We start from the raw sequence: 26,045 nt of genomic DNA, 5'->3' as shown, positions 1-26,045 counted from the left end.
GAAAGTACGCAAGAAATCAACATACACAGGACGAGCGCGGACTAAGAACTGTCACAGCTCGACACCTAAAGCTCGCTCTTCAAACACAAAGGCGTACTAAATGAGCGCACAAATGTAGACAGGACAAGCGCGAATAACTGTGCCAATTCATCCTGCGTCTTGTGCCAGCAGCGTGCTCCTTTCGTAAAAGCGGCTATGGCATCGTTCGAATTGGCCTTCATCCTCTCCCGAATTAGAAGTCTCATAAGCGCATGCGCAGGAGACACCCCGCTCTGTGGAGGCGGCGCTTGGTGGAGGCGACGACATTTAGAGCGCGTCGAACGCGAGCCCGTCCCGCGATCTCGCCACTGATAATGAAATCGCACTAAAGTTTTGAAGCTCTGGGGACGGCCAATAGGTGCACGGTGCATATAAATGACTTGACGTTAGCACTTCAGACAACGTACGCTCCGTGGCGGAAGGGGTTAGCACCACGTGCTGAGAATCGAGAGGTTGTTTTTTTTTTTTTTGGTGCCGCGCGCCGTACGCTTGCTTTCTGGCTTTTTCTTTGTGATGTCATAGAATATATTTTTCAACGTCACTTCCGTGAGAGAAGTACGTTATCGGAGCCGTGGAGGACCCCGGCATAACGCAAGTTCGGGTGAAAATAAGACAATGATGGCCCGCAGGAACTTGCGTGTAACCACACCACAAACGCAGACACTTTAACATAGCTATAGAAAATGCAGTATTTGTGGCAGTCTCAGGGCATACAGCGGCTGGTTTTTTTACAGCCCCCTAAAACCTGCACAATGACCACCGCTAAACTAGCATGCGTCTTGCCTGCGTGCCCGGAAACGGAAGAACAGTGTGCAACGCCTGCACCTATAGTCTCTGTCGTGGCAGCCCAACTCACGGGGCGCGCTGTATACGCTGCCGTGCAGATGAGCATGTAGGCTTCCTGCTTGTTGCAGTGTCCGAAGTAGCTGCCTACAGCCACAGTCCGGTGGGTGGGAAGTGGGACGGGCAGCGTTACACCTACCCGTGCGGAAGTGTTTCTCAGGAAGCCCCGACGATTACTGCTGTTTTCGCATCGTTGGTCACCGGGGCAGTTGTTGCAAACCCAGCGTGTAAGCATTTCCTTCCTACGTGGCACTTTTATAGTGCCTCTTCACGTGTGACGTCTTTGATAACGACAATATTTAACGTAATTAAGTGATAAAAACAAATAGAGCATTGCAAACATCAGGGTGTTATGACAAGCATTGGACCTTAGCATGCTGTCCAGCACCAGTTTTGTAGGTGCATCTACAAAACATTTCATGGGCTATTTACCGTATTATGCGCAACCGGCATGTGCAGGTATGCAGGTGGGTAAAAACAACGTGACTAGCCTTTTACTGAGGCTTAGAAGTGCGGTGGCAACGCAACAGAAAATGCGCAACTATTCAGAAGACACCACACTGGTGTTTGACGTTGCGTCACCTCGAAGAGCTTCAAGCAGGAACATGTCGCCTGAACAATCTTTGCCGCGTGTTCGCAAGGATCGGACTGTGGGCATGACCTCGTTATAGATGCTGATCTAGAATACATAGGTGTCCATTGTATAAAAGTCCCGCATAATAGCTTGCTTCGTCCATGCCGCTGATGAGCCCACATTGTGCATTTAGAAAGCCAAGCGATATCAGATTAAAAACTTGTTTCATGTCTCTCCGATACTATTTTTTTCTTTTATTTTCCTTATTTGTTACAGTGGCGTTTTAATGGAGATGTCTGGAACAATTTCTATCACAGGCTCAGAAATCATGAAATTCCCATTAGGCGATGCGGAAATTAATCATCCTTTCATATGACAAATGGTGCATGAAATAAGGTGTACGCTTGTCTACGAATATTGGGCCTTCATTTGCTCATGTTTTGCGTGCCGATGCGTGCAGGCACTACTGCTGGAAGAGTGATGTCACAAAAGGCAAAGAAAGATCTGGTATAACACTGTGAAGTCACTACAAAAAAGGGCGTGTTGTCGTTGTTGTGCCGAGAGCAGAGGCGGCGTTCGTGATGGACACCAGTTGGGAAAAATTGTACATGAAGCGACTAAAAAGAAAGGATTAAGGAAAGTTCTAAATTATAAATTACAAATTCAATCCACAATCTAAGTGCGGCACATGTAGAAGAAAGTGTAGATTTATCTATTAGTACGACCTTTCCTATTAAAATACTAATTCAGGGTAGCGCTTAGACGCGAAGAAATTTAACAATGCTTTTTAATTCATTAGGGCATCATTAGACAATGATTGCATACAACCTGCACTTAATATTGGTGAAGACATGCAATAATTGTATGTGTAGACGAAAGTGAGTCTTGTGAAGCTGCCAGCTTAGCTCTATCCATAAAGAAAGATGAAACCTAAAAAAAACAAAGATTCATATTATAATGCAAGACATTCAATATTGTTAACTAAAGCGAATTCAGTAGAATCTTCCAGAAGCAGTGTAATTTTGAAATATCACCACATTCGCATGTTGCACAATAAAAGGCACCATTATCTCAAAGCTACAGGATCAGCGTACGCAAAGTCACGTTCCGCAAGCTTCTGCAAGTGATTCTGCTGCTCTAGTGTTTGTGCATGAAATGAATGCTATGCTTACAGTTTTTCTTCCTCCTTTTCGCAGAAGCGCTCATAAGCGGCTCGACTACATTGTATCGAATCTACCAGTGTCTTAGTAACTGTTTGCGCGGAATTCCATAGCCAATAGAGCTTTTTGCGTTGCAAAATATAAAAGCTCTAAAATGGTAAAAGCTATACATATTTCACAGCTTTGAGATTCTGCGAAGGATACAACACGTTATAAAAAAACGACAAAGGGAAAGGTTCGTACCGTGCAAGAAAATAGACAAGCCATTGATCAAACAAGGGATGTAGATTTGGCGTAGCTGTACACCCTTGATTGGAGTTGGTGAGCCGAGGATATTACAGATTTTTCACCATGCACTGACGTAGTTCATAAACCTTACAGTACCAAAGAACTAGATTGGTCATTTCTGAAAATGACAAGGTAAAAATGCACTTAGCCATAAAGCAAGTTTTTTTGATATTTCCACTAAATGGTTTATAAATACTTACGCGAAATATAAAATAATATCCTAAAGAAGCTCGGCGTAATATAGATTTCCAAGGCTCGTGGGATCTGCTGAATTTTAAGATCTTGGTTATAGTTCTTTTGACAATCCTTTTACAGGCTAAAAGCAGACATGCATGCCCTTTAATATATAGAAGAGAGTGTATCTCTCTTCAGCGAGGTTTGACTCGCCACCTTCACGACTCTCTTTGAAGAGAAAAGTGAACTCTCGTGGTGGCCGAGACTTGGTGCGCTCCAGGAGTGTATATCTTGACTTTTAGGAAGAGGGCGAGGACTCTTACCCGAAGGATCGCATCACGACTTCCGAGGAAGTTTAAAGACTCTTTGCGGTAACGCTCCTAAATGGGTGAAATGACACACACCGAAGCGTCAGTCTATAGACTCGAGAACTATTTTAAGTTACTCAATTGACTCATGCTCTGGTGCGTCGTGACTGCTGCTGAAAGTCGTGCGTCTTAAGCAAGTTACTTATATTGAGCAAGTCGAAGGGTGCTTGTCATTGTGCCCAGTGACTGATAAAAACATATTTAGCATAACATCAATAAAACTCATCATAATAACACAGTTTTTTCAGAAAAATAATACAGGAACCGATGGTCTGTGGATTCCACTTCAGCAGTTAGGGTAATATCTCTTCACATGCTTGTGTGAGTATGGCCAAATAAGATGTATAGCTGCGACGTGCATATTGTCATATGCTAGAAGACACACTGCAGAAATTGGCATCATGTTATCATATTTACTTTTTATGGCTATGAATAAATGGGAAAGTAGGAATGACTGGTGGGATAGGACTGGTGACTTGCTATGTGGCTGCTCCTGTTGCGTTATAACGAACAAAAAACGGTATCTGAAAAAAAGGACATTATGTGATGAGAATACAGAAGTACAGTAGGAGTTTACCAAACGCTACACAATAAAAGATCTACGTAGGCGAAATGAACACCTGCAACAGATTCATACAGACGTGCCAGGAACAACCTTTTGGCTGTTATCGAGTAAAAGCCAACTGGAAAATAGTAGCTTTTGGAACATGTCACTGGACAACAAACTTGGAGCACAAGATGGTGACAGCCTATTTCAAATAACAAATGAAATAAGTTTAGGCTTTGTTGTGCGGGTGACGTTAACCTATCTACCTCAGCCCTGGTGTCTAACAAAAGATACTGTATGACTGAAGGCCTTGCTGACAGGGTGAACGGGGCTAAGGATTTTTCCATCACGAGTGGCGAGCGTGGCTGTCAACAAGGGTGAAGAGTCGGGAGAAGTGATGCGGGAGTCTGAGAATAACCGACGCATGCAGACTGATTATTTTAATTTAAAACAACTGTTGGTACAACACACCGTAACACTACGTGCAAAAAAAGCCGGGAAATTGCTTCACAGGATACACAGACCCTGCCCGAATGATAACACTTTTTCTAATAAATCACTCTAAAATGTCTTCCTGGATTGAACACGGCTTTGCGCCGGCACATTTCGACACCCAAGCACATGCTCCGGCAGTCAGGGGCATGCCGTGAGTGGTTATATAAAATGTGTTATCAACGACACGTCCTTATTGTATCAGATAAGCTCATACCTGTGCGAGCTCCTGAACGAAAGCCAGTGTGAGCAGACACAGTATACGTTGAGATCAGACATCTAATAAGCAGGAATGACTGCACAAAGCTCCCAAAGTGCAGATGCACTCACTCGATTCCGTTACAGCGCCGGACGTCATGAAAGATGAAGGAAAAGCACAAAAAGAGCAAACCTAAATGATTGGAAAAGTGTATACGGCGGTGACGCCGCAGCAGCGTGCGCCGATATCCCTGTCTAATGTTTGATTTTTCCAGAGAATCCTGTCAAACTTAACTGTCTGTCTATCACTTGATGAAAGCATCATTTTATGTCTGCATCTCAAACTGCCGTTTTGAAATGAACAATGTTTAGATTTAGTTCGTCAAAGTGTTCTGCAGATATATTGTTTTTTTTTTCATGTACCTTCAACATCATGCACCTTCAATAGTGCAGATACAGTGAGCGACCTGCAAACAATCGCCCTTAAAAAGTGATTTCATCACTGATATTACGGGAGCTTCTACACTAACCCGAATAATAGTCTCAACTTGTTAATATATAGTTTCAGTTGGGAATCCGCCACATGCCATGGGCGGACGCAGGCTGCCATTGGAAATGGTTGGCCGCCTAGATCTGCAGAGCTGCTGCAGACGACCAGCTAAACATGTATACCACCTACGAATGTAGTACACTCAATGTAACAGGCGCACGTTGTCCGTCTGCGCAGCTTCATAATTATGGCGATCTCCGAAAGTCACCTCCATCACGTAACCTCCGTGTACATTATAGCGTGACCGCAAGTGAAAATGCGCCCGCGTTCCCGAACACAGAACTACATCACCGTACACACACTCTAGGAGACTGGAGACTGAGAGGAGGCGCCACCGCCGCAGTGGCCGCGGTCGCGCGAACGGCGAGCCGTGAAGCCAAGGCACTCAGCGGCACTGACCGCTAGCTATATACGCGAGGTGTATGACGTATGCAACCTTCAGAACTGAAGCCAAATTAAACGCGTTTACAAAGAGTAAAATAAATTAAGTGACTCTAGGAAAATATAAATAGAACTCTAAATTTTTTCTATCTCCCAAAAAGGGCCATATGTATAACCAAGAGGGTCAAGGTGCCGGAACCATGGCTAAGGAGTAGCCGGTGCCTTACTTGTGCGCCAACATCTTATATATTATATAGCAATAAAAAAATGAAAGGCGCCATGACCAGGTTTTGAATTCATCATAAAGTGCATCATCACGTGAGAAACATTTTACTAACACTAAGAGCAGCACAGAGACATGCGAATAGTCATGCTTCTTCACCATTCCATATTCTTAAAGAGGCCAACATATACGGCAGGAAATAAAGATTACCGCCATGGTCACCTCTCTCGCTAGTTCAAAGCAGTGGCACCAGGATAATTCGCCATTGAGCCAATCCAACATTAGTGACCACGGTGTAGTCCATAATAATTAATTACTCAATGTCCGTTTCAGTAAAACAACACGTGATGGATTAAGAAGGAGGTTCAATACAAAGTTTCTCAGGTAAGCTAGAAACTGAGTCTATAATACCACCGTGGTGAATGCATGCGGTTTTGTTAGAGCAACTATGTGAACACGGACGACTCTATTTAAGAGGCACACGAACAAGGTGGATAGCTTCCTGCAGAAAAACACAACCGTTCATTTTAAGCTGGCACTGGAGGCCCTCCCCTCTAGCTACTGCAAGCACGCTTCCGTGTTTCAAACACTCTTATTCGTTAACTTCCAGGATAACTCACGGGTGGCTGAGGTCAACGCTCCTCTGTGAGACGCGTACAAATAAGCTACTCTGCAGAGTGGTTTCTCTCTCTACAAACCTTTGCTTCTTCCTATTTGTGGATGCTTATATATAGGCAGCGTCTGAAAGTGACGCGTTCGCACGACGCCGGCGCCGCGTTTCATATGAGGGGCACTTGAGCTGTCTCAACGCAAGGTGGCAGCTCGGTGGCAAAGGAAACCACAACAACGTGAAGCCTGTTTTCAGTAGCTGGCCTAGGCGTGCTCGCTGCTCGGCGAAGCTACCCACGCACGGCGTCGGTTGCGGATGAACGGCGGTTTGTAAAACGTGATGAGAGGCTACCAGTCGACTTCCGCCCAGTGGGCAACAACGCACAGAGGTGCTGTAAACAAGTAAGGCGCGTGTCACGCTTCACGAGTCCATCGCCTGCCTAGCATGAACAGCATCTAAGCAACTTATTATGGAACTCAGGGAGGTCTCTAACCACCTCGACCAGGCTACTTGAAGAACCACCCACGGTGCATGGTCATGCCACCAGTCAAGAACCGCTGATGCCTTGTCTCAATTGCAGGAGTTGGGAGGATGAAGGCAGTTGCACCGGCCTATACCGTGCGTGCGCTGTTATTAGCGTTTCTTTTTCACTCGCTAATAATTTATGAAGTGAATAAGGAAGTCCTTGAGAATGTACAACATGATGCCTCTCCATGAGCTTAACTGAACTATCAGAAGACACACCAAAATTGAAGATGGTACAGCCACTGCTTGGAGCTATAGCGATGAGTCGACGTGGAAATACTAAAACCTACACACCCACATATAGATTCATGCACTTACGCAAGGCCCTCTACTGTTCTTGGGGACGAAATGGCGAACCTCATTCTCGTATTTAAAATTACATGACGAATTGCATGATCACAAGTAATTTGACGACCATATAAACGCGCTCTTGCTTTCTTGATACAACTTTCGGGGATGTTCGCTTGTTCTTAGAAACGTTAAAAGCCCTGATGCTTTTACATAATAATATTTGGCATTTTACACAATAATGTTGATACAATTATGATGCCTGCCGGATAGTGCCCAGGAAATTGCGGCAGTCTGGTGTTTTTTAACGTGGGCTTTAAACATTTTATTTCATTTCATTTTATCATGGGCTTTTATTACTGCGAGTAATGCTTTATTATGTTTTGCGTATAAGCTTTCTCCTAGCTTTGCGAAATGTGATTGTACTCTTGTATTTCCTTCTGTCAATGCAGTTCAGTTTTACGTGGGACGAATGTACAATGTGCTGCTAAAGGCCTGGTCATGACATAAATAAATAAATAAATAAATATATATATATATATATATATATATATATATATATATATATATATATATATATATATATATATATGGAAAGGTCAATACATAGGCGTAGACAGGCCACGTAGTGGGTAAGTGGTGGCAATTCAAAGCAACAGAGTAGTTACCAAAAAACTGGGAAGCGTAACCGAGGACGGCAGATAGTCAGGGGGGAGTGACGAAGTCAAGAAGTTTGATAGAATGCAAAGGTATCAGCTATAGCTCGAAATAAGCTGAACTAGCACGCTGTGAAAGTTCTTAATCTGACAGAGGAGGTACATATCAGGCTTCATATGGTCCACAACTTCTCATCTTTTATATCAGAAGCGTGCTTTCGTGAGTGAAATTTCGGTAGGCCTGATTGCTCCTGGTCTTATCTCGACCCCGGCTACCAAATGCAGTAGAGCACGCACGTATACAATGCGGCGCCGCTGTCTGGGACACCACTGAGCCTGGGAAGCAGGGCACCTTGACGTCACGTTTTGTTCTAGCCATTCCCGCATGTACAGTGGCGGCACGCGCAGAGGGGAAAAAAAAAGAGCGGAAACGGATTCGCAGACAGCCTCCATTGTCTCTATCTCGCCCGGCAGCCGGTGCGGCTTTTACGACACGGCCGCGTATATTCGACCAATTCATTCAGTGGCCGTATAACAGGAATGATATTTGATTTACGAACATTGCAGTGCCTCATCCGTGTGTGTGCGTGCGTGTGTGTGACTCAGAGAGAGAGAGAGAGTGGGCCAGTGATATACATGTACATATTGCTGCTACAGGCGGCGTCTTTCTTTTCCGTTTGGCTGGTTCCAGAAACGACCGTGCAGTTTTACAACCTCCTGCGTGCACCGTACTGCAGCTACTACATTTCGGAGAACACTGCACGGTGGCGAGGCCTTGACTGCTGTTGCAGTATCAGTGACGCCCTGCTCCGTTCGTCTGGACATGGACAACAATGAATCCATAAAACAAAAAAGAAAACCTAAAGAAGCTTCCTTCTCGGTGTCAGCACAACGTGGGCGACTGTTTGCTCGTAATCAACGAATGTCTACAAATATAACACTGTTGCGGTGTGCTGTCACTATAAAAGGAGAGCAGCTGAAATATGCCGTAGGTCTTCAGCAGTGCTCAAGCTTTTCTGATTGCCATAGTAAAATAAAATAAAAATTGGAAAAGCGCATGCTGCAGTCACGACCTGAGGTTTGTATGAATGCTGCGTACAACATCTGTTACTTCCTTTTGTTTTTAATAGGATTGAAAAGTCTAGATACGAACACGTAGAGTGTGCAATTAACAAAGTAAATACACAATACACCATACTGATGGGCGACTTCAATGCCATAGTAGGCAGGAAACAGGCCGGTGACTATGCAGTAGGGAAATCTGACATCAGCTCTGGAAATGCCGGAGGGAATTTATTATAGAGTTCGCGGAGCGTAATAACGTACGGATTTTGGATTGGTTCTTCAGAAAACGAGCTAACCGTCAGTGGGCTTGGCGAAGTCGTAATGGTGAAACTAAAAATTAAATAGGTTTCATTTTGTGTGCACACCCAGGCATTGTACATGATGTAGAAGTATATATATAGCTGGCAAGATCCGATGCAGTGACTTAAGGCAGGCAGACGTTTTTTTTTTTTTCGAATAGGGGGGGGGGGGGGGCGGTCACATCGACTCGACTGGGGGGCGGGGGACAGGTATCAGGTTTCCTCCGTGACGGCACTATCGGTGGTAGTTTGAGAAGATTGTGGGCATGTATATTAATGTCATGAAACACCCCCTTTTCCAATACGTATGCTTGTGAAGAAAGTAAGTGAAAGTAAAGTGCACGCAGCAAAATAAACTAAACGACATTCACAGTGGCCGTGTGAAGCAACAGCCTCTCGTTGCACCACTGAATAGACTTGTCTTTAAAAACACATCATTGCGGCGATTCACCCGATCAGAAACATGGTTAATGGCAAATCTATGTTAAGCGTAGATCACGTAGTCCTCTTCGGGGCGAAGTGTGTTCCACAAGTCAAGAATAGCTCCACTTACAACATAGAACGAGAGGTATACGGAGCATGTTCTTGTACAATCATAATTACATTTCACTTTTGTTCACCTTGTTCAGTGAATTTTTTATTGAAGATGGGTTCGACGGTATGCCTACGGGAATGATTATGTTAAGCTATATTTATCAAGCAGTCTTGACGTAGTGAGAGCTTTCAGTAAATACATTTTTTTTTACTTTACTGCGTGCATCGGAGCATGTTTTCGATACACAATGAGACATTTTTCTGAGTTATGCTGCACGTCAGCCACGCAATTTTGCACGCGTTCTTTTTCGGGCACACTCTCTCGCAACCTTGGTTGACATTACAGTGTGACTGTGACTCTTGACAGCAATGAATTACTTCTACCTAAGAGTTTTTATTGTGCAATTGGCGAGGGCAAGGTAATCATTGTTGAGAAATGTTTACTTCTATCGGAAATGCACCTAAGACCAGACTATACCTACTCACATAGAAATTGATTGTTCACTACGTATATGCACTAAAGAACCTAAATACGTGACAAAACGCGCAACGTTCTCATTCTTATTATATTTATTCACAGCTTTCGTCACTCAGCTTTTTGAAACGATAGTGTTGTGGCACGACAGGAGCAGCCTCATATACCACACAAAATCCCGAGTGATCTGTTTCATTAGAGATGAAATAATTAACGCTAGTGGTGAAGGAATGAATTCGATTTCGCGACCTGCGGGTCAGCAGTGGAGCACCATAACCACTGGATCACTATGGCGGTCAGCTAAAAAACACGGCTTTGCCCAAATCACTATGGACTACTTTTCGTCTAGCCGCAAGGGCGTAGGATCAACTGACTAATATATATTGATGAAAATCACGTTCACATTGTAGCAGAGTGATTTCGTTCTCTCCCTGTGCCTACGCTTTTCTTTTCGGTGGCCCCTTTCACTTGCAGACGCGGTTCGCGGATATGAAATGTGTGAACGGCAATGCAATAACCCATGTTTGCTTGTAACAATTCTCGCAAACCTTAAGACATATTCTCGCAATATGTCACACATAATATGACATGTAATGCGCAGATATATATATATATATATATATATATATATATATATATAATTAGAAATAAAGGAGCACACTTACGAAAATTTGATAATTGTTTACTCTACGTTTCGGCCGTGGCACGGCCTTCGTCAGGATTAACCAGAGTTAATCCTGACGATTAACCTTCGTTTAATCCTGACGAAGGCCGTGCCATGGCCAAAACGTAGAGTAAACAATTATCAAATTTTCGTAAGTGTGCTCCTTTATTCCTAATTATATTTGCACCGGACCCACAGAATTTATTTTTTTGAATCATATATATATATATATATATATATATATATATATATATATATATATATATATATGTGACGTATCAAGTGATGGTTAGTAGAGGTCGAGAAGGAAGAAGTGCAGAACGGAAAAAACATGGGGTATGAGCCAAGCCACGTCTCCCACATCATAGCGTCACACAAGTCGACAGGATAAAGACCTGGCGGCCATTTCATCAACCAGCCACCTTCTCCGAATGTGTCAGCAAGACGCAGTGACTGAACGTGGACCACGAAAGTACATCCCAACACTACACCAAGACCAGCATTATGACAGCACCATCAGACGACCTTCCCATCCCCAAGTACACCGGAGCAGCGGACGATGGACCTGTACAGGACTGGTTCGACCTGTTCGAGTTCCACGCTACCGCTGCATCTTGGTCGGAACGGGATATGATCACCAACTTTACCGACTACATCTCCGGTGAGGCATTTAAGTTTTACCTGATACACATATTCGAAAACGACGAATCATGGCAAAAGATCAGAGAAACGATGATTGCCCGTTTTAACGACTACGACAAGGACTTCCTCATTACCGGCCATCTGCATGAAACTACACGCGACCGTCGCAGTCCACGCTTATTTCTCAAGGAACGTAACTTTCCACCAGGTTTCCCTTCACGAAAGCCGGTATTTTCAAAGTCGTCGCTCCAGTACACGACACGAGACGTTGCTTACCCACCTCATGCACTTAAGTTTTCGTCTCGAATACGTGGTCCACCACCCGGTTTTCCATCATGCGGCTCTTCAAGCGTTCCTGTCACTCACCGTTTGCCTCATAAGGACACCATGTTCACGATAGACGAGTTGACGCATCGGAAAAATACCCTGCCAAGCCACTCTTCTTCCGTACGGTTTCATGCATCACCGTTCGGCACACACACTCTCGAGAGTCCAAACAAAACAGAAGGCTCAGACGTATCGAACGTCGCACGCTACCAGGCGCAAGAACCACTCGCAGTAAACAGCGAAAAGGAAGCCCCTGAAGAGCTTCCTGCCATTTCTACGGCACCGCAGACTTGCCAAAATCTGCAGTTCAAACCTAGTAATGCCATGTCACCTATGGGGCCCACATGCAGAGCTCACCAATTCATGAATCGAACAAATTCAGAAGTACATGATACATCGAACCTCGTACAGAGTTGTCTTTCAGAAGCGTGCGTAATGAACCACGTCACCGAAGCCTCTGAAGAGCCTGCTAGCGATGAGGACGCATTACCGACTATGCCCGACAAGCAAAAACATCGATTCACCAAGCATCCGCTGTCGACAGGACACGTCAAATACCCAAGGAAATGAATGCCCCATTCCGGAAAGGGCGCCGGTACAGCCATCTCTTGAGCAGCCTCAGGAAAGCAAGCAAAGCCAAGTTCACAAACTCATGCTACAACGAGAGAGACTGCAACGAGGGCACCGACGAACGCAAAATTCAACGGAAGCGCACTCACCAATAAAAGAACATCGGAAAATAAGATCTCGAAAACAAAGACGAATTCAAGACGTCAGACACTTTCGCACAAAGAAAAGTCACCAGAGACACTCCCTGCCTCAGCTATTACACCGACTGCAACACCACAGAAAGCGCCGAGAAAGACGCGGAAGCACTGCTTGCAAACCGCAAGCACTAAGGCACTCCATCACAGTCGGTCGAGAAGCACGCAAGCAAGAAGCATCGGGATTGCACCATTCACGGCGAAAAATACAACCCCGACGACATTCGAGCTGCCGATGCAACAAGGCGTTTCAACCTTGGTCAGCCCGAACAAGAGTTCTAGCAGTACTGTCAGTATCCACGTGTATCCCGCTCTGTCCGGAACGCAACAGTCAGCCTCGCCCACCAGAGTTGTTATAGAGTTCACCGGACTGCTCCCTCGGGCTTGAAGATTTAAAGAGACTGTGGAACTCCGTCGGGACGTGATACTGCGAATTTGGACATTGTTTATTGGCTTCTTCAATTTTTTGTAGGTTATAAACGGTGCCATCTTTCGGGGGGAGGGGGAATCGTGTGACGTATCAAGTGATGGTTAGTAGAGGTCGAGAAGGAAGAAGTGCAGAACGGAAAAAACATGGGGTATGAGCCAAGCCACGTCTCCCACATCATAGCGTCATATATATATATATATATATATATATATATATATATATATATATATATATATATATATATATATATATATATATATATATATATATATATATATATATATATATATATATATATATATATATATATATATATATATATATATATATATATATTGTCACAAAGCTTTCCGGCTTTATCTTTCTTAATATTGCGCTGTTTGCCACATTGCTGAACAATATAACTTGTGCTAACTACAGCTGCCCACAATACATTCCTCATTACACGCTGCTTTAGGTATATAACCACCATTTTGATATTTACCAGTTTAGGTTGCATTATCAGTATTTTAGTAGCCTTTTCTAAGGTTGTGAATGGCCTGCACGTTTTCTAGTGGTGCACCTTCAGCACTAAACCTGAGTGCCTTTAGCCGTTATGGCCGAGTAAATATATGTATCAATATATTGTATACGCTCGCGTACAAGTGAAGTTTGGTGCATGAGCCGAATATTCTGTCACCCGCATGCGTACGTGCGTGTGAGCGTGTTTGTGTGTGTGTTCAGAAGTTAGCAGAACGAGCTAAAGTTCAAATCAAATATTAGTCTTTGCTTTGAGTATACTTTAGCACATGTACGAATAGTCACACTGTAATGTGCTGGAACATGGCCTATCAGACCTTGGAACTGTCTGGCTTTTACCAACAAAAGGAAACTCTGCCAAGTGAAAGTTATCGTTGTCATCGACTCCGGTGAGATTTGTTCCGACGGGATCAAGCATAACCACCACTGAAGAAATGATCCCGTTGCCGAGCCAAGTTAAAACACTCGTGGCCTGGAATCCTTCCCAAAATCTCACAGAGAACCAAAGCCTTGACAAACACCGTGACACGTTTTTACATATAGCGCCCAGGAATAATATTGCAATAGTAGCATCACTTAGTTTCTAAATATTGTCAGCGCGAAGCGACGAAAACAAAGGTCAATAAGTGGGGGAAGGGGGAGAGAGACGCGCGAAAGATTTCAGGAGGGGTGGTTTTAAATTCTCCTAACCCTCCCTAGCTACGCCACTACAATGACCATAGAATGGTAAGAGCTCGCATTCATTTATATTTAAAAAAAGCAAATACAAACTGATACGCAAGAAGCCAATAATTTTGCTAGCACTGAGAGAGAAAGTAGAGGAATTCAGAGTTTCGATTCAGAATAGATTCATGACAATAAACGAGGTAACCGTCATTAGCCTTGACAATATGAATGATAATCATACTTGTACCTTGAATGTGCGTGTAATTAAAGTTGGAGGTGGAGTCACTAGACAGGACACTGGCAAACCATCCCAGGAGACGAAAATTCTCAACAAGCCATGAAAGCTTCAATTGCAGCCTACAAAATTGAGATAGTGGAGCTCTTGAAGTTAATCAATAGGCGTAAGGTAGCAGAAAATAGAAGATCTAACATGAAGAGAATCGAGCAGGCTGTAAAAAACGGCAGAAGCCCAAAAGCTACGAAGGCAGACTTGCGCACAGGTGAAAATCGGATGTATGTATTAAAAGACAACGATGGCAATGTCATGACCAATATGAATAGGATAGTTGAGGTGGTAGAGGAGTCCTACAGAGAGCTGTATGATAGCCAGAATATCCAGGATGATATCGTAAGAAGCATAATAGCCCAGAAGAATTCGACATCATACAAGTAACGACAAGAGAAGGAAGGAAAGCCCTAGAATTAAGGCAAAGAGGCAAAGCCGCTGGTGTGGATGGCGGAGAAATTGTGTTAGAAAACTGGCCACCTTATATACGAAGTGTTTCTTAACGGAAAGGGTACCAGAATATTCAAAAAATGCCAACATTATTGTAATACATGCCAAAGAGACGTTAACGACTTGAAAAATTACATGCTGATCAGCTTACTGTCCGCTCTCTACAAACTATCTACAAAAATAATAGCTAATAAACTAAGGTGGCATTAGAGTTCAATCAACCAAAAGACCAAGCAGGATTCCAGACATACTATTCCATAATCGACCATATTCATACTATCAATCATGGGATAGAGAAATGTGCAGAATACAACCAATCCCGACACACCGCCTTCATAGATAACAAGAAGGCGTTTTACTCAGTCAAGGCATCAGCACTGATGCAGGCACTACGGGATCAGTGCATCGATGAACCCTACATAAACATACTGAAAATATTCTACAGCGAATCGACAGTCACCATAGTTCTCTGTAAGGAAAGTGACACAATCCCTATAAAGAAGAGTGTAAGGCAGGGAGACACAATCTCTCCTATGCTAGTCACTGCGTGTTTACGGGATGTTTCCAGGGCCCTATATTGGGAAGAATCAGGAATAAGATTTAATGAAGGGCATCTTAGTAACCTTTGGTTGGCTGATGACATTGCTTTGATGGGTAACTGAGGGGATGAATTTGACCACGTCGCCGAAACAGGCAATGAGGTAAATTTTCAGTGCCTACCTGGTCATTGTGGGATAAGTGGCAATGATTCCGCATACCAGGCTGCTCGCACATCCTGTTGCGAACGGCACATATTGCTCGTTTCGTTGACGGGGACTCAGTGTCAAAGCTTTTCTTTTTACGCCGCTTCACTGAGCCCGTTTGGGGAAAGAGAGGCGCCCATGGTGCGAAAAAGGGGTGCTCCGGAGAGACAAGCGGCGATGCAGCAGAGAGTCGGAAAGAAAGAGCGGTTGAGTAAACACGCATGTACGGCCGCACAGATGTTTTCCTTCTGATGTTCGGAAGTGCCTTTTTTAGTGCCTGTAAATAGTGTAAACAAATCCAGTGTACTCTTATTGACCTGTTCCTTCCCTGATCAAGATCTTATACAAGGAATTAACTGATCATCTCACCAATAACAGCACACCTTTTTGGATACTTTTTTTTCATGGACAGGTGCTGCAAGGCAGCTTTGTCACGCGGCACGTAGCCTATGTCTGCAGCAGTGGAACACCCCAAGCATTAAACATACAAGAGTCCACCAAATGAACCCTCAACTGAAACTTCAACCTCCATCTGGACTTCGTCGACGTGACAATTCGCTACTTTGTCGGCTTTGGTTGGGAGTTACCTTCACAAAAGCATATGCAACCCTCATTAGAGTGACCGGCAGTGCGGAATGCAATGTCTGCGGCACCGACGAAGACGTCGACAATCTGCTATGCCGTTGCGGTCGATTTGTCTCTGAGAGACAAAAATTGAGCGGTCAGCCACTCTGTTTAGATGATACTGGAGCACCGTCCTCGCCTTTCATCGGCTCAAAAGGCAGTCAAAGCCCTCTTGCGCTTTTTGAAGACTACGGACCTTTGTGAACGCCTTTCACATTTGTGTAGTGCCACCGCTGCATACGCGTCAGCCCATTGACTGATATTTTTTTTCTTTTTCTTTTATCTTTCCTCTCTCTTTCATCAATATACTCACCTTTCCTATTCTCTCAACATAGGGTAACAAACCAGGCATGTGCCTGGTTAACCTCCCTGCCTTCTCTCTTGTTGTTCTTTCTTCCTTTCTTCAGGGGATGAATTGCAGCTCATGATTACTAAACTGGACATGGAAAGCAGAAGAGTGGGTCTGAAACTTAATATGCACAAAACTAAATAATTTTGCAACAGTCCTGGCAAAAAACAATGTTTTGCGATAAGTGGAGAGACGCTAGAACTTGTAAAGAAATATGTCTACATAGGACAGGTAGTGACAGAAGAGCCGAACCTTGAGGGTGAACTAACTAGGAAAATTAGGATGAGGTGGATCACATTTTGCAAGTATTCTGAAATCATAAATGGTAATCTAGCACCAACCCTGAAGAGTAAGGCACATAACAGCTGCATCTTGCCGGTACTTAGCTACGGAGCAGAAACTTGGACACTTACACAGAGGGTTCAGCTTACATTGAGGACGACGCAGAGAGCAATGGAAAAGGAAGTGATAGGTGTAACTTTAGACCAGACGGGAACAGAGTGGGTCAGCAAACAATCTGGGATTAAGGATATTATACTTGAAATCATGGTCATGGTCCGGGCACGTAGCACGTAGGAAGGATAACTGATGGTGATTAAAGGTAACTGACTGGATTCGTAAAGAAGGCAAACGCACGAGGTGGAAAAAGAAAGGTGAGCTGATGACATTAAAAAGCTCGCAGGTATAACGTGGCAGCAGAAAGCACAAGATCTTGTTGATTGGCGCATCATGGGAAAAGCCTTTGCCCTGCAGTGGGAGTAGTCAGCCCGGTGATGATGATGAAGATGGTGATGATGATGATGATTATGTTGATGATAAGTCAGGGATATAAGATATCACGTGTTCATAATGCCATTCCCTAATATTCAGTTACAAGTGTACCGATCTGACGAGGAGTTCAAATGAGTGTAAAAGTGTCAAGAAATTGTAATTAACCGCAGTCGCCACGAGAATGGATCACAGCATTAAACATTGCGCACTTTTGTATGCATTATAGTGTGTGCGTCAACATGCGGGTACGTGTTTGTGGGCGCGTGTACGTGTGCGTAAATTAACCACTATTTTGTTTTCTGCTTGATGGGGAAGAGGTATGCAGCCTAATTATTTTGTTACCGCGAGAAAATGAGTATTTTTCATATCGATTTATTCCCTGAATTATGAAAAAGCTGAAAAGAATTTAAATTCTTTTTTTTCCAAATTTAAATTGCAACCTTTATTGACTTTGCAGTTAAAATAGCTGCAATGCAACTCTAATACATATTTTTAGGTACATCGCAAATTTTTCGTATGTCACTGAAGCGAGGACCTTGGGAAAAAAACGAACTTCAGAACTACGTAACATGTTGCGTGGCACATTTTGGATGTGTACACACCAAATCAACAAAATGATTCAAGATAGAATTTACGTTACCCAGGCGAGAAAGAACGAACAAGTAAAAGAAGTTGCACGCACGTGCTTCACGCTCAACACTATCAGCTGCACAACACCTGCTTCTAACGTAGAATACTTTACAATAGACAGTGCTAGGTTTTCTATGCCAAATTATACGTTTCTCGTGAGTACTTTAGAGCCGGTATTAAAAATGGCATGCATTTTTTGACTTGCTTGCTCGAAGTTTATTGGTATGCCGTGAATTCGCGACACTCGGCAGTAAAGGGATATGTCTCGAAAATAGTGTTTTTGCCAGTTTCAAAAGTACTCCACACTTCAGAGTATCAAATTTGACAAAGTGTAATGCTCTTTCCAAAAATTTTATCTTGTAAAAACCGGAAATATTTCAGGATTAATGAAAATTTAGAAGTTGTGTATTTTTGGTTGCCAGCTGGCAAACAATGCAATAAAAACAACATAAATGAAAAAAATCTGAAACAAAGAAAGCTCAGAATATGCACTTTGAAGATAAATAACTCAGGAACAGTATAAACAATAATTAATGTTGTAGAAAATGTTTCTGTTCACAAGGACAAAAAAAAATCGGAACCGAAATGCTGATTCGTTGTTCGTGCCAGGCTGTGAAGCATTGCTTGTTTTGTCTTGAGACACAAGCAAAATTGTAAACTTTTATCAGTAATTCATTGTGTTCTTTTTTCGTTAAAAGCGTCCTAGTGTTGAAGTATAGATGGATACCTGTGATCTAAAGAATACCTATATAAACCAGATGGCTAATGAACTTTGCTATTTCGTCTAGCGTAACCTCTTTCCATGAGCCACCTCAGTCCTCTCATTAAGTAGTTGGCGTTCCTAGATATGAATGCAAGCATTTTTTGTGCCTTTCACGCATAGTAATAAAAAAGAATGACCTAGTGTCAAGTTCTAAACGTTTCGCGCTGCTCCAACGCCAGGGCCAAGACCTGCTCCGGTGGCCTCGTTATTGTTAGGCGAAGCTTTGCATCCGGCGACAGCACACCGCGCCCTAGTGAAAGGTGGACATCGCACGTAACCAGAGTAGCTACGATATTGTGCAAAAATGTCAGTAGCTACTAACTTGCGGTGGGGAAGACAACTTGAGGCCGTAAACAAAACAGACCCATGAATGGCTGCAGATGTCTCAGCCTGACGCAAAACATCGTCGCCACAAAACTTAAAGCAGGGGTTCTGTTATCCGCAGGCTCTGAACTCGTCCTCACTCAGTTCAGGGGAGATCGCAATACAGTTTTGAGTGGTGCGTATGTTTCGAAGCGCTTGTGTGGCGCGTGACGACGACGCCATAGGAGCGACGAGTGACACATAGATGACCCTGTGTCTGATATAACGATACAAGCGAAACGGAAGTTGCTGGAACTGGCTGACAAGGCCACCTTGATATTTTAAACATGTGATGGACCTTTGGAAGTAATTCTTGTAAAACAAATTTTGCCTTACTCCCGACAACAATTCTTCATTTATTAGCTGCCATAAATTTCTGACAATATTACTGCTCAACACTGTCCAACTGCGGTGCTGACTCTTTATTTCAATATTTGGCTTCCAAACGTTCTTTTGATTACAGACCTTGAATACTACTGTAGCATAATCATGAGGGGCAGGCCCTTTTGTCAAGTTCGCGAGTCTAGAGCATTTTTTTAAACAACGCGCGCTCACTGGTTCGTGGAAAGGCCTTTTAGAAACCAATGTGTTGCTCAAACTAACAAATTAAAATGGGTTCTGAAAGTTCAGTGACTGGACTAACTATTGGAAGTTCTGGGTACACGAGAAACAAATTTAACATGCCAAAATAAAAAAAACCAATGCATCGATCACCGGTGATCGATTTGAATAGGTGTGGTAAAGAAAGATTTATTTGAGATAATAATGTGCCGATCGCCAAAACGATACTCAGACATTCAACCAAGGTGGAGGAAGGATACTTGAAGGGGTTAAACAGCGTTGAACAAGGGATGTCGCTGAAGCCACTTCTGCAGTTCTGTCTCCAAACATTCCCTGTTCACAAAGTGTTCATAATATATGCAAAGAAAAAGATAGGGATATAAAGCAAATAAGCATCACCTACAGATTTTAACACCACATAACCTATGAGTGCTATGACATCTGGGTATCTTACAGCGTCCGGAATTGAGCGCCTTCTGATCGGCATTGTCTGGTTTGATTATATACAATGACACCGGCGGCTGCAGCACTGCTCAAACAGCCGTTATTTCGGCAATACATACGATGAGGCGGATTATATGGTTGCTGAATTATGCTTGCTTTGCTGATGGTTTCAGCTCACATGCACGCGCGGACGAACATACACACGCACAAATAAACAAAGAATGAACTTGTGTACAGCTTATTCAGACTCGATACCCGTTCTTTCCTCCGTGTGTACACTGAAAACTTGTTGATACGATTCGGCATAATACGTTTTTTGTTCGAATGAGTTTTTTTTTCTTTTTTTCATTCGTGCACGAAGTTTTTTCGAAATAATGCATTTTTTTGGTCTTATATACGATCATTTTTAACAAAAGTGTATAATACGACAATTAGTGTGGAGCTTGACCGATAGTATAAGAAATGCTACGTTTATTCTTCTGCATGCATTACAGCTTAAACCACGTTCTAGTAAAACGCGATTTGAATCAAACAGGGGATTTCTACGTGGCAAGCAGGTGTTCTACGACCGAGCCACGAAATTTGTTTAAAACGCTTTGAAAAAAAAAAACTATATGAATGTCATGTAGTGGCAGAAGCCTCATTAACGCATCTAATACTGCGGGGCTGCAGCATAGAATCATGCCAGGCATCAAACTGGGAACTGGAAAACGAGTAAAGGGTTGAGAAGACTACCCAGTGCAAAGCACTCAGACATATTTAATCACGGCCAAAGCAAAAAAGCATCAAGAAAGGGAACAGCTGTGTAGGTTAGCATGTTGCCTTACGGACGCGTAGTCACTCATTCGCAAAACAAATTTTGCCGTCATGGGCATGTCGCAAATGACCTTGCAGCAGGCAGTCTGGGGCATTTTGAAGCGGCCACTGTTAAGCGTGCAAACGTTCGTTTCATTGCGGCCTGGTTGAGGCATCCACCGAGAGCTGAAACCAGGCTAGCAACTGTGAAGGCGATGCGCATGGGACCCGATTTCGCTATCACGTTCTACCCCTGAAGGCGAAGCTCAAGTGTCCAGAAGGTCATTTTTATGTGTTTGTCACTGAGTGGGTATAGAAAACACAATTTTGTTAAGTTTGCACAGGTTGTGTAACTATATATATATAATTGGCTCCGTCTGCGCGAGAAACCTCATCAAACCCAAGCTTACCACTGGAAGGCAAGAAAAGCCTCAGAGTGATGTTTCTTTATTTACTATATTGTAGTCTATACACAATGCATAATATTCGCACGTCCATGCAGTGTTTACGCCTGGTGTCATCGTCAACCGCATGAGCAAACACTTTTGCTCCTTGCGCGTGTGAGCGCGCAAATGGCCGTTCGCGACATGTGTCGACCAACGTAAGCGCATGACTCTAGCCGCGTCATTCTTGAAAGAGCACCGATTACACTATCATAAGATGGTTTCCCGATTATTTACGACGCAGAACTCACTACACACATACTGAAATGTCGCGAGCAGTTGAGTGGTCCCTTGATCGCTGTTTGATCACCAGCGCAGAAAAAAAAAACGTGATCAAGGTGCCCATTTGTTATTCCACGCTTGGCTTAGCTGTTGCGCAAAGTGAAGCAATGGCTGCTGATGCCGACTCATTGGAAGTTCAATGAAAAAGCATGTGTACTTTTGTGGCATGGTGCCCAAACTGCTTGCTTTGAAATGTTTACACTAAAGGCTTCTTGTGCAGTATGGAATACATTTACAGCATTTGTGCTTTGTAAATTATTCCACGAAGGCATTGCTCCATTGCACGGATGAAGCTTCACAACATGGCTGATTGGCGTCTCTCATAATCATATGGTGGTTTTGGGACGTTAACCCCCACATATCAACAAGGCTGATTTGCCTCTCTTCCAATACATTCGGAGTGTGCTGCGGCATTTCCCATGTGGAGCCACGACGTTATCGCTTTAAACTGCTCCGTTCCCACGCGCCCTTCCAGAGGCATCAGAGATAGTCAACGCCGGTGGTTCTTGAACCTTTCACTACCCAAGCCACTTACCAATAAACGGCATACTGTTCAAGAGATGCAGAGTGTCCAATCAGCACTCGGAGGCCCTGTCACTGTTGCATGGCTCACTTGAAAGCATTGAAGGGTGCTGCGCCAACTGCGAGCCTTTCTATGACGTCGGGAGAAGCGTCGTTCTGTGGATTGCGACTACATGCTCTTCAGTGAAACCAGTTCTCCCGTGTTACCCAATGGCATAATTTGTAATATTAGTGTCTTTCGTATTAACATAACGGACTGTGTAGGTGTAAAGTTTATTATGCAGACTACACAACTATGAGTAGAACCATGGCTTCTTTTTGTAAATCTTCCAGATGAGGCAGGTGCGATCAGTTCATTTTCTGCAGCAGTTGCACATCGCTGCAACGAATGTATGACAAAACTTGACTCGAACGAAGCTATAAGAATTCTGAGCTATGAGTTTAAATGCCGATGCTTGAAGTCTTAATTTGTCTGATAAGTTCTAAAGAATGTAAGAGACAGATGCATATTATGAGTCATAGAGTGGGCTGACCACACTCAAAGAGCGCATGGGCTTACCACGACTGTGACACTCGGTAGCAACCGGTGGCTCGATCAGACCACTCCCTTCACTTTTTGCCTTTAATGAAGTTTTAATTTTATGCTGCGTTGAAACGCCAATCCTCTGTTCTATGTCACAAATTTCAATGCTTAATTTCTGGTTTCTCTCCACCCATAACAGTAAAAAAGTAATGTATAATTATTCAAATATTTCAGGAAACGACGTACCTAACGAGTACTGAGAACAAGAACTCTAACGCTCTTAGAGCAACATCCTCAGAAACATAAGATGCCAGCCAGAGCTGCTGCCGGCACTTCAAAGTGGTGTCACCGCGGTATCAGTCTGTCACTTTTTCCATTTTGTGGTTACCGAGCTTCTTATGACGGACAGCAGCGTTATTTGCTGGTCTTTGAATGGTCAGTCGATAATACCAGAAAGTTTATCTTTCGTGTCTATCCATATAAGGTCCCTCAGGAAGTCTTCGGCTGCGAGAGACGTCACTATGGAAAGCTGAAGGTTAATTTTGGTCATTCGCGGTATAAAGATCTGCGCGTAAACCTTTCTGCATTAATGTAACTGCATCTCACCTGCAGCGGAATCAAGTTCGCGGTGACACGGAATCTCGCCCGTAGTCACGCTTTCAGCAAGAAACTCCGTAGCCATGTGGGTTACCTCAGTCAGTTTCACAGTGCGCTGGCTCCCTTTATCACGTAATATTGTGTTGATTTCATTGACAAAATTAGCTTCATGCGAAACAGCCGTTGTTAGGGACAGCCTATCTTTCCACGATTCGCCTAGACTACAGAAGAAAATCATCTGACGGGAAAAGTGCATTCGCCATCTGCGTCGTCGCAATAGCGTGGTGTTTCATCCATGCATGCGCAACCTACAAAAAAATTAACACGGTTTGCTGTGGCAAGAAACAAACAAGAAATAAAAAGAACAGACACAAGGAGAGCCACTGAGGAGTGCACGTGCAAAACAGTCTTCGTTTCATACGACAGCTAGCAGATGCAGACCCTGATTCCAGCTTTCCATAAAAATACCTAATTATAGACCTCAAGCTCAAAAGATAGCCTATAAGTGTTACACAGTGTTCCTATATAAACCCGCGTTGTCGGCGGCGCTAATGACCATGGGGAAGACAGATGATTTTAAAATGTGCAATTAATTACGTTCACACTGGCGTATGTTCTATCTCAGAATGTGGAGTGAATGACCACTGCGTTCTGGTTGCCATGCTGTTAGCAAGAAGCGGACGAGGAGGAAATTAAGTGTATACTAGACGGAGTACTTAGAGCGCGCTGTGGAAGAAGTTGCTTGGATGAGCGCCATTAGGCAAATAATTACCCAAGAGCGTCGGAGTGACGAGTGAGACTTGTAACCGGAATTTGTGAGAACACAAGGACCGAAAGGAGCAAATGTTAATTAGCTGAGAGACTTAGTTGATGGCATGGTTACGATGTTCGACCTTGTCTGCATAATAGTGCTGGTTCCAGCAAATTTGCCCACAGCAGACTCAAAAAAATACTGTTCAGTGCAAGAAGTAAGGCAGGGAGGCCAAGCAGAGGCAAGTACAATATGCAACCCTACTCTAGGAAAAAAGAAATAATAAATGATTGGAAAGGTGGAAGAATGAGAAGATGCTATTAGGATGGCAGATGCGCACACTCCTCATCGTCATTAGCAAAATGCAATAACATTGTTATGCTCAATAAACGTTATGTTCATAAGCGAACTTGGGAACTGTGCCTTACTGTACTCACGGAAACGAAAGAAAGCAGAGAAGTGTGGTGAACGCACACAGCAAACGGGAACCAAACAACACCGGAAAGCGACATCATCAGGCAGCTAACATAGTTGCGACACAGCGACCCAGTCAAGATGCCACTGCAGTGGGCTTCCGAAAGCGGTGAGGAGGACGGATGAAATGTGGCAGTGATGCAGTCACTGCCGCCACTGTGTGAAAAAGGCGTCAACGTCTATTGGCCTCCAAACTAAAGTATGGCGACGAGACTAGCGCTCCAGATTCAGTACAGACGGCTAGGGTTTCAGAACACTGGCGGCGCCAACGTTTCAATAAGAAGGAATGTGCGGCGTACTTTGCGAGCCGTCGCACTCCCGCCCCACAAACAATATAATGCGCGGATACCGATCTAACCACAGAGTCCCGGCGCAACGGAATGCAGGCGTGAACCTAATCGAGACGGGAGACCACGCGCGACCTCCTCTCTTCCTGGCAGCGGCGAACGAGGCGACAACACGACGCCACGTGTGTGGTCAGTGAGTGGCAGAAACTGCTCGCCTGATGGATGGACGAAACGAAAAGCGAGCAGGAGACTCGGAACGAGGCAAGAAGCGCGAACACGACGGTGACTGCTAACAGCACTCAGCCTTCGACGAAAACGATGACCGTCAATGCCGCCTCAGTGGTGCCGCGGTCGACGCCTTCGCACCTCGGGAAAAAAAAAAACGGACACACGTGCGACCACGTCTTTTAAGGGGCGCACGTACTTGTAGCCGCAGAAGTTGAAAGTAGCAGTAATGGCAGCAAAGGCGATGAGGCCGCAAATGAAAATGATTAGCGGCCAGACGGTTTCCGCAAGCGTGATTTACCCGCTGGTTGGAGCTGTCTGGACCACCCGCGGTGGACGGCGAAACAGGCCACCGGCAGCCTCTCACCATGGCCGAAGCTGCGCTAAACAGGAGGGTGCGTGTTATACTGTGCATCTGCGTGCTCTACGTATCTTCCCCGACGTCACACATATCATCTCCCTTAAAACGTATGTTACGTTTGTGCGCATCGCGGAGTGTACCGATTTCGGGTTATACATATACGTGTGCAGTTGGGGTGTTGAGTAAGAGGGAGACATCCGCGGCTAGGTACCCCAGCAGAACGCCTTCTTTTGCCCACTGCAACTAGCCGTCCCAACCGCACTTTTTATTTATGTGGTAATATTGTTTCTTGCCCGTCATTTCATAGCACAATGGGGAAACCACCTCTTCATGCTTCTTTTATGAGGCAGAGACAAATTTTCTGTAGCATAGTAAAATTTAGCACTAATATGGCAAGATTTGGCTGTAGCTTTTTTTTCCCACGCCTTACCTGCCGCTGTAGATATAATTCTGTCGTTTGAATAAGGTTATACGACTCTAGCAAGCATTCCAAATTTCAC

The sequence above is a fragment of the Rhipicephalus microplus genome, chromosome X (assembly GCF_043290135.1).
Source record: "Rhipicephalus microplus isolate Deutch F79 chromosome X, USDA_Rmic, whole genome shotgun sequence".
Lineage (NCBI taxonomy): Eukaryota > Metazoa > Arthropoda > Arachnida > Ixodida > Ixodidae > Rhipicephalus > Rhipicephalus microplus.
The sequence above is the reverse complement of the archived record's forward strand: the minus strand, read 5'-3'. Positions refer to the sequence as shown.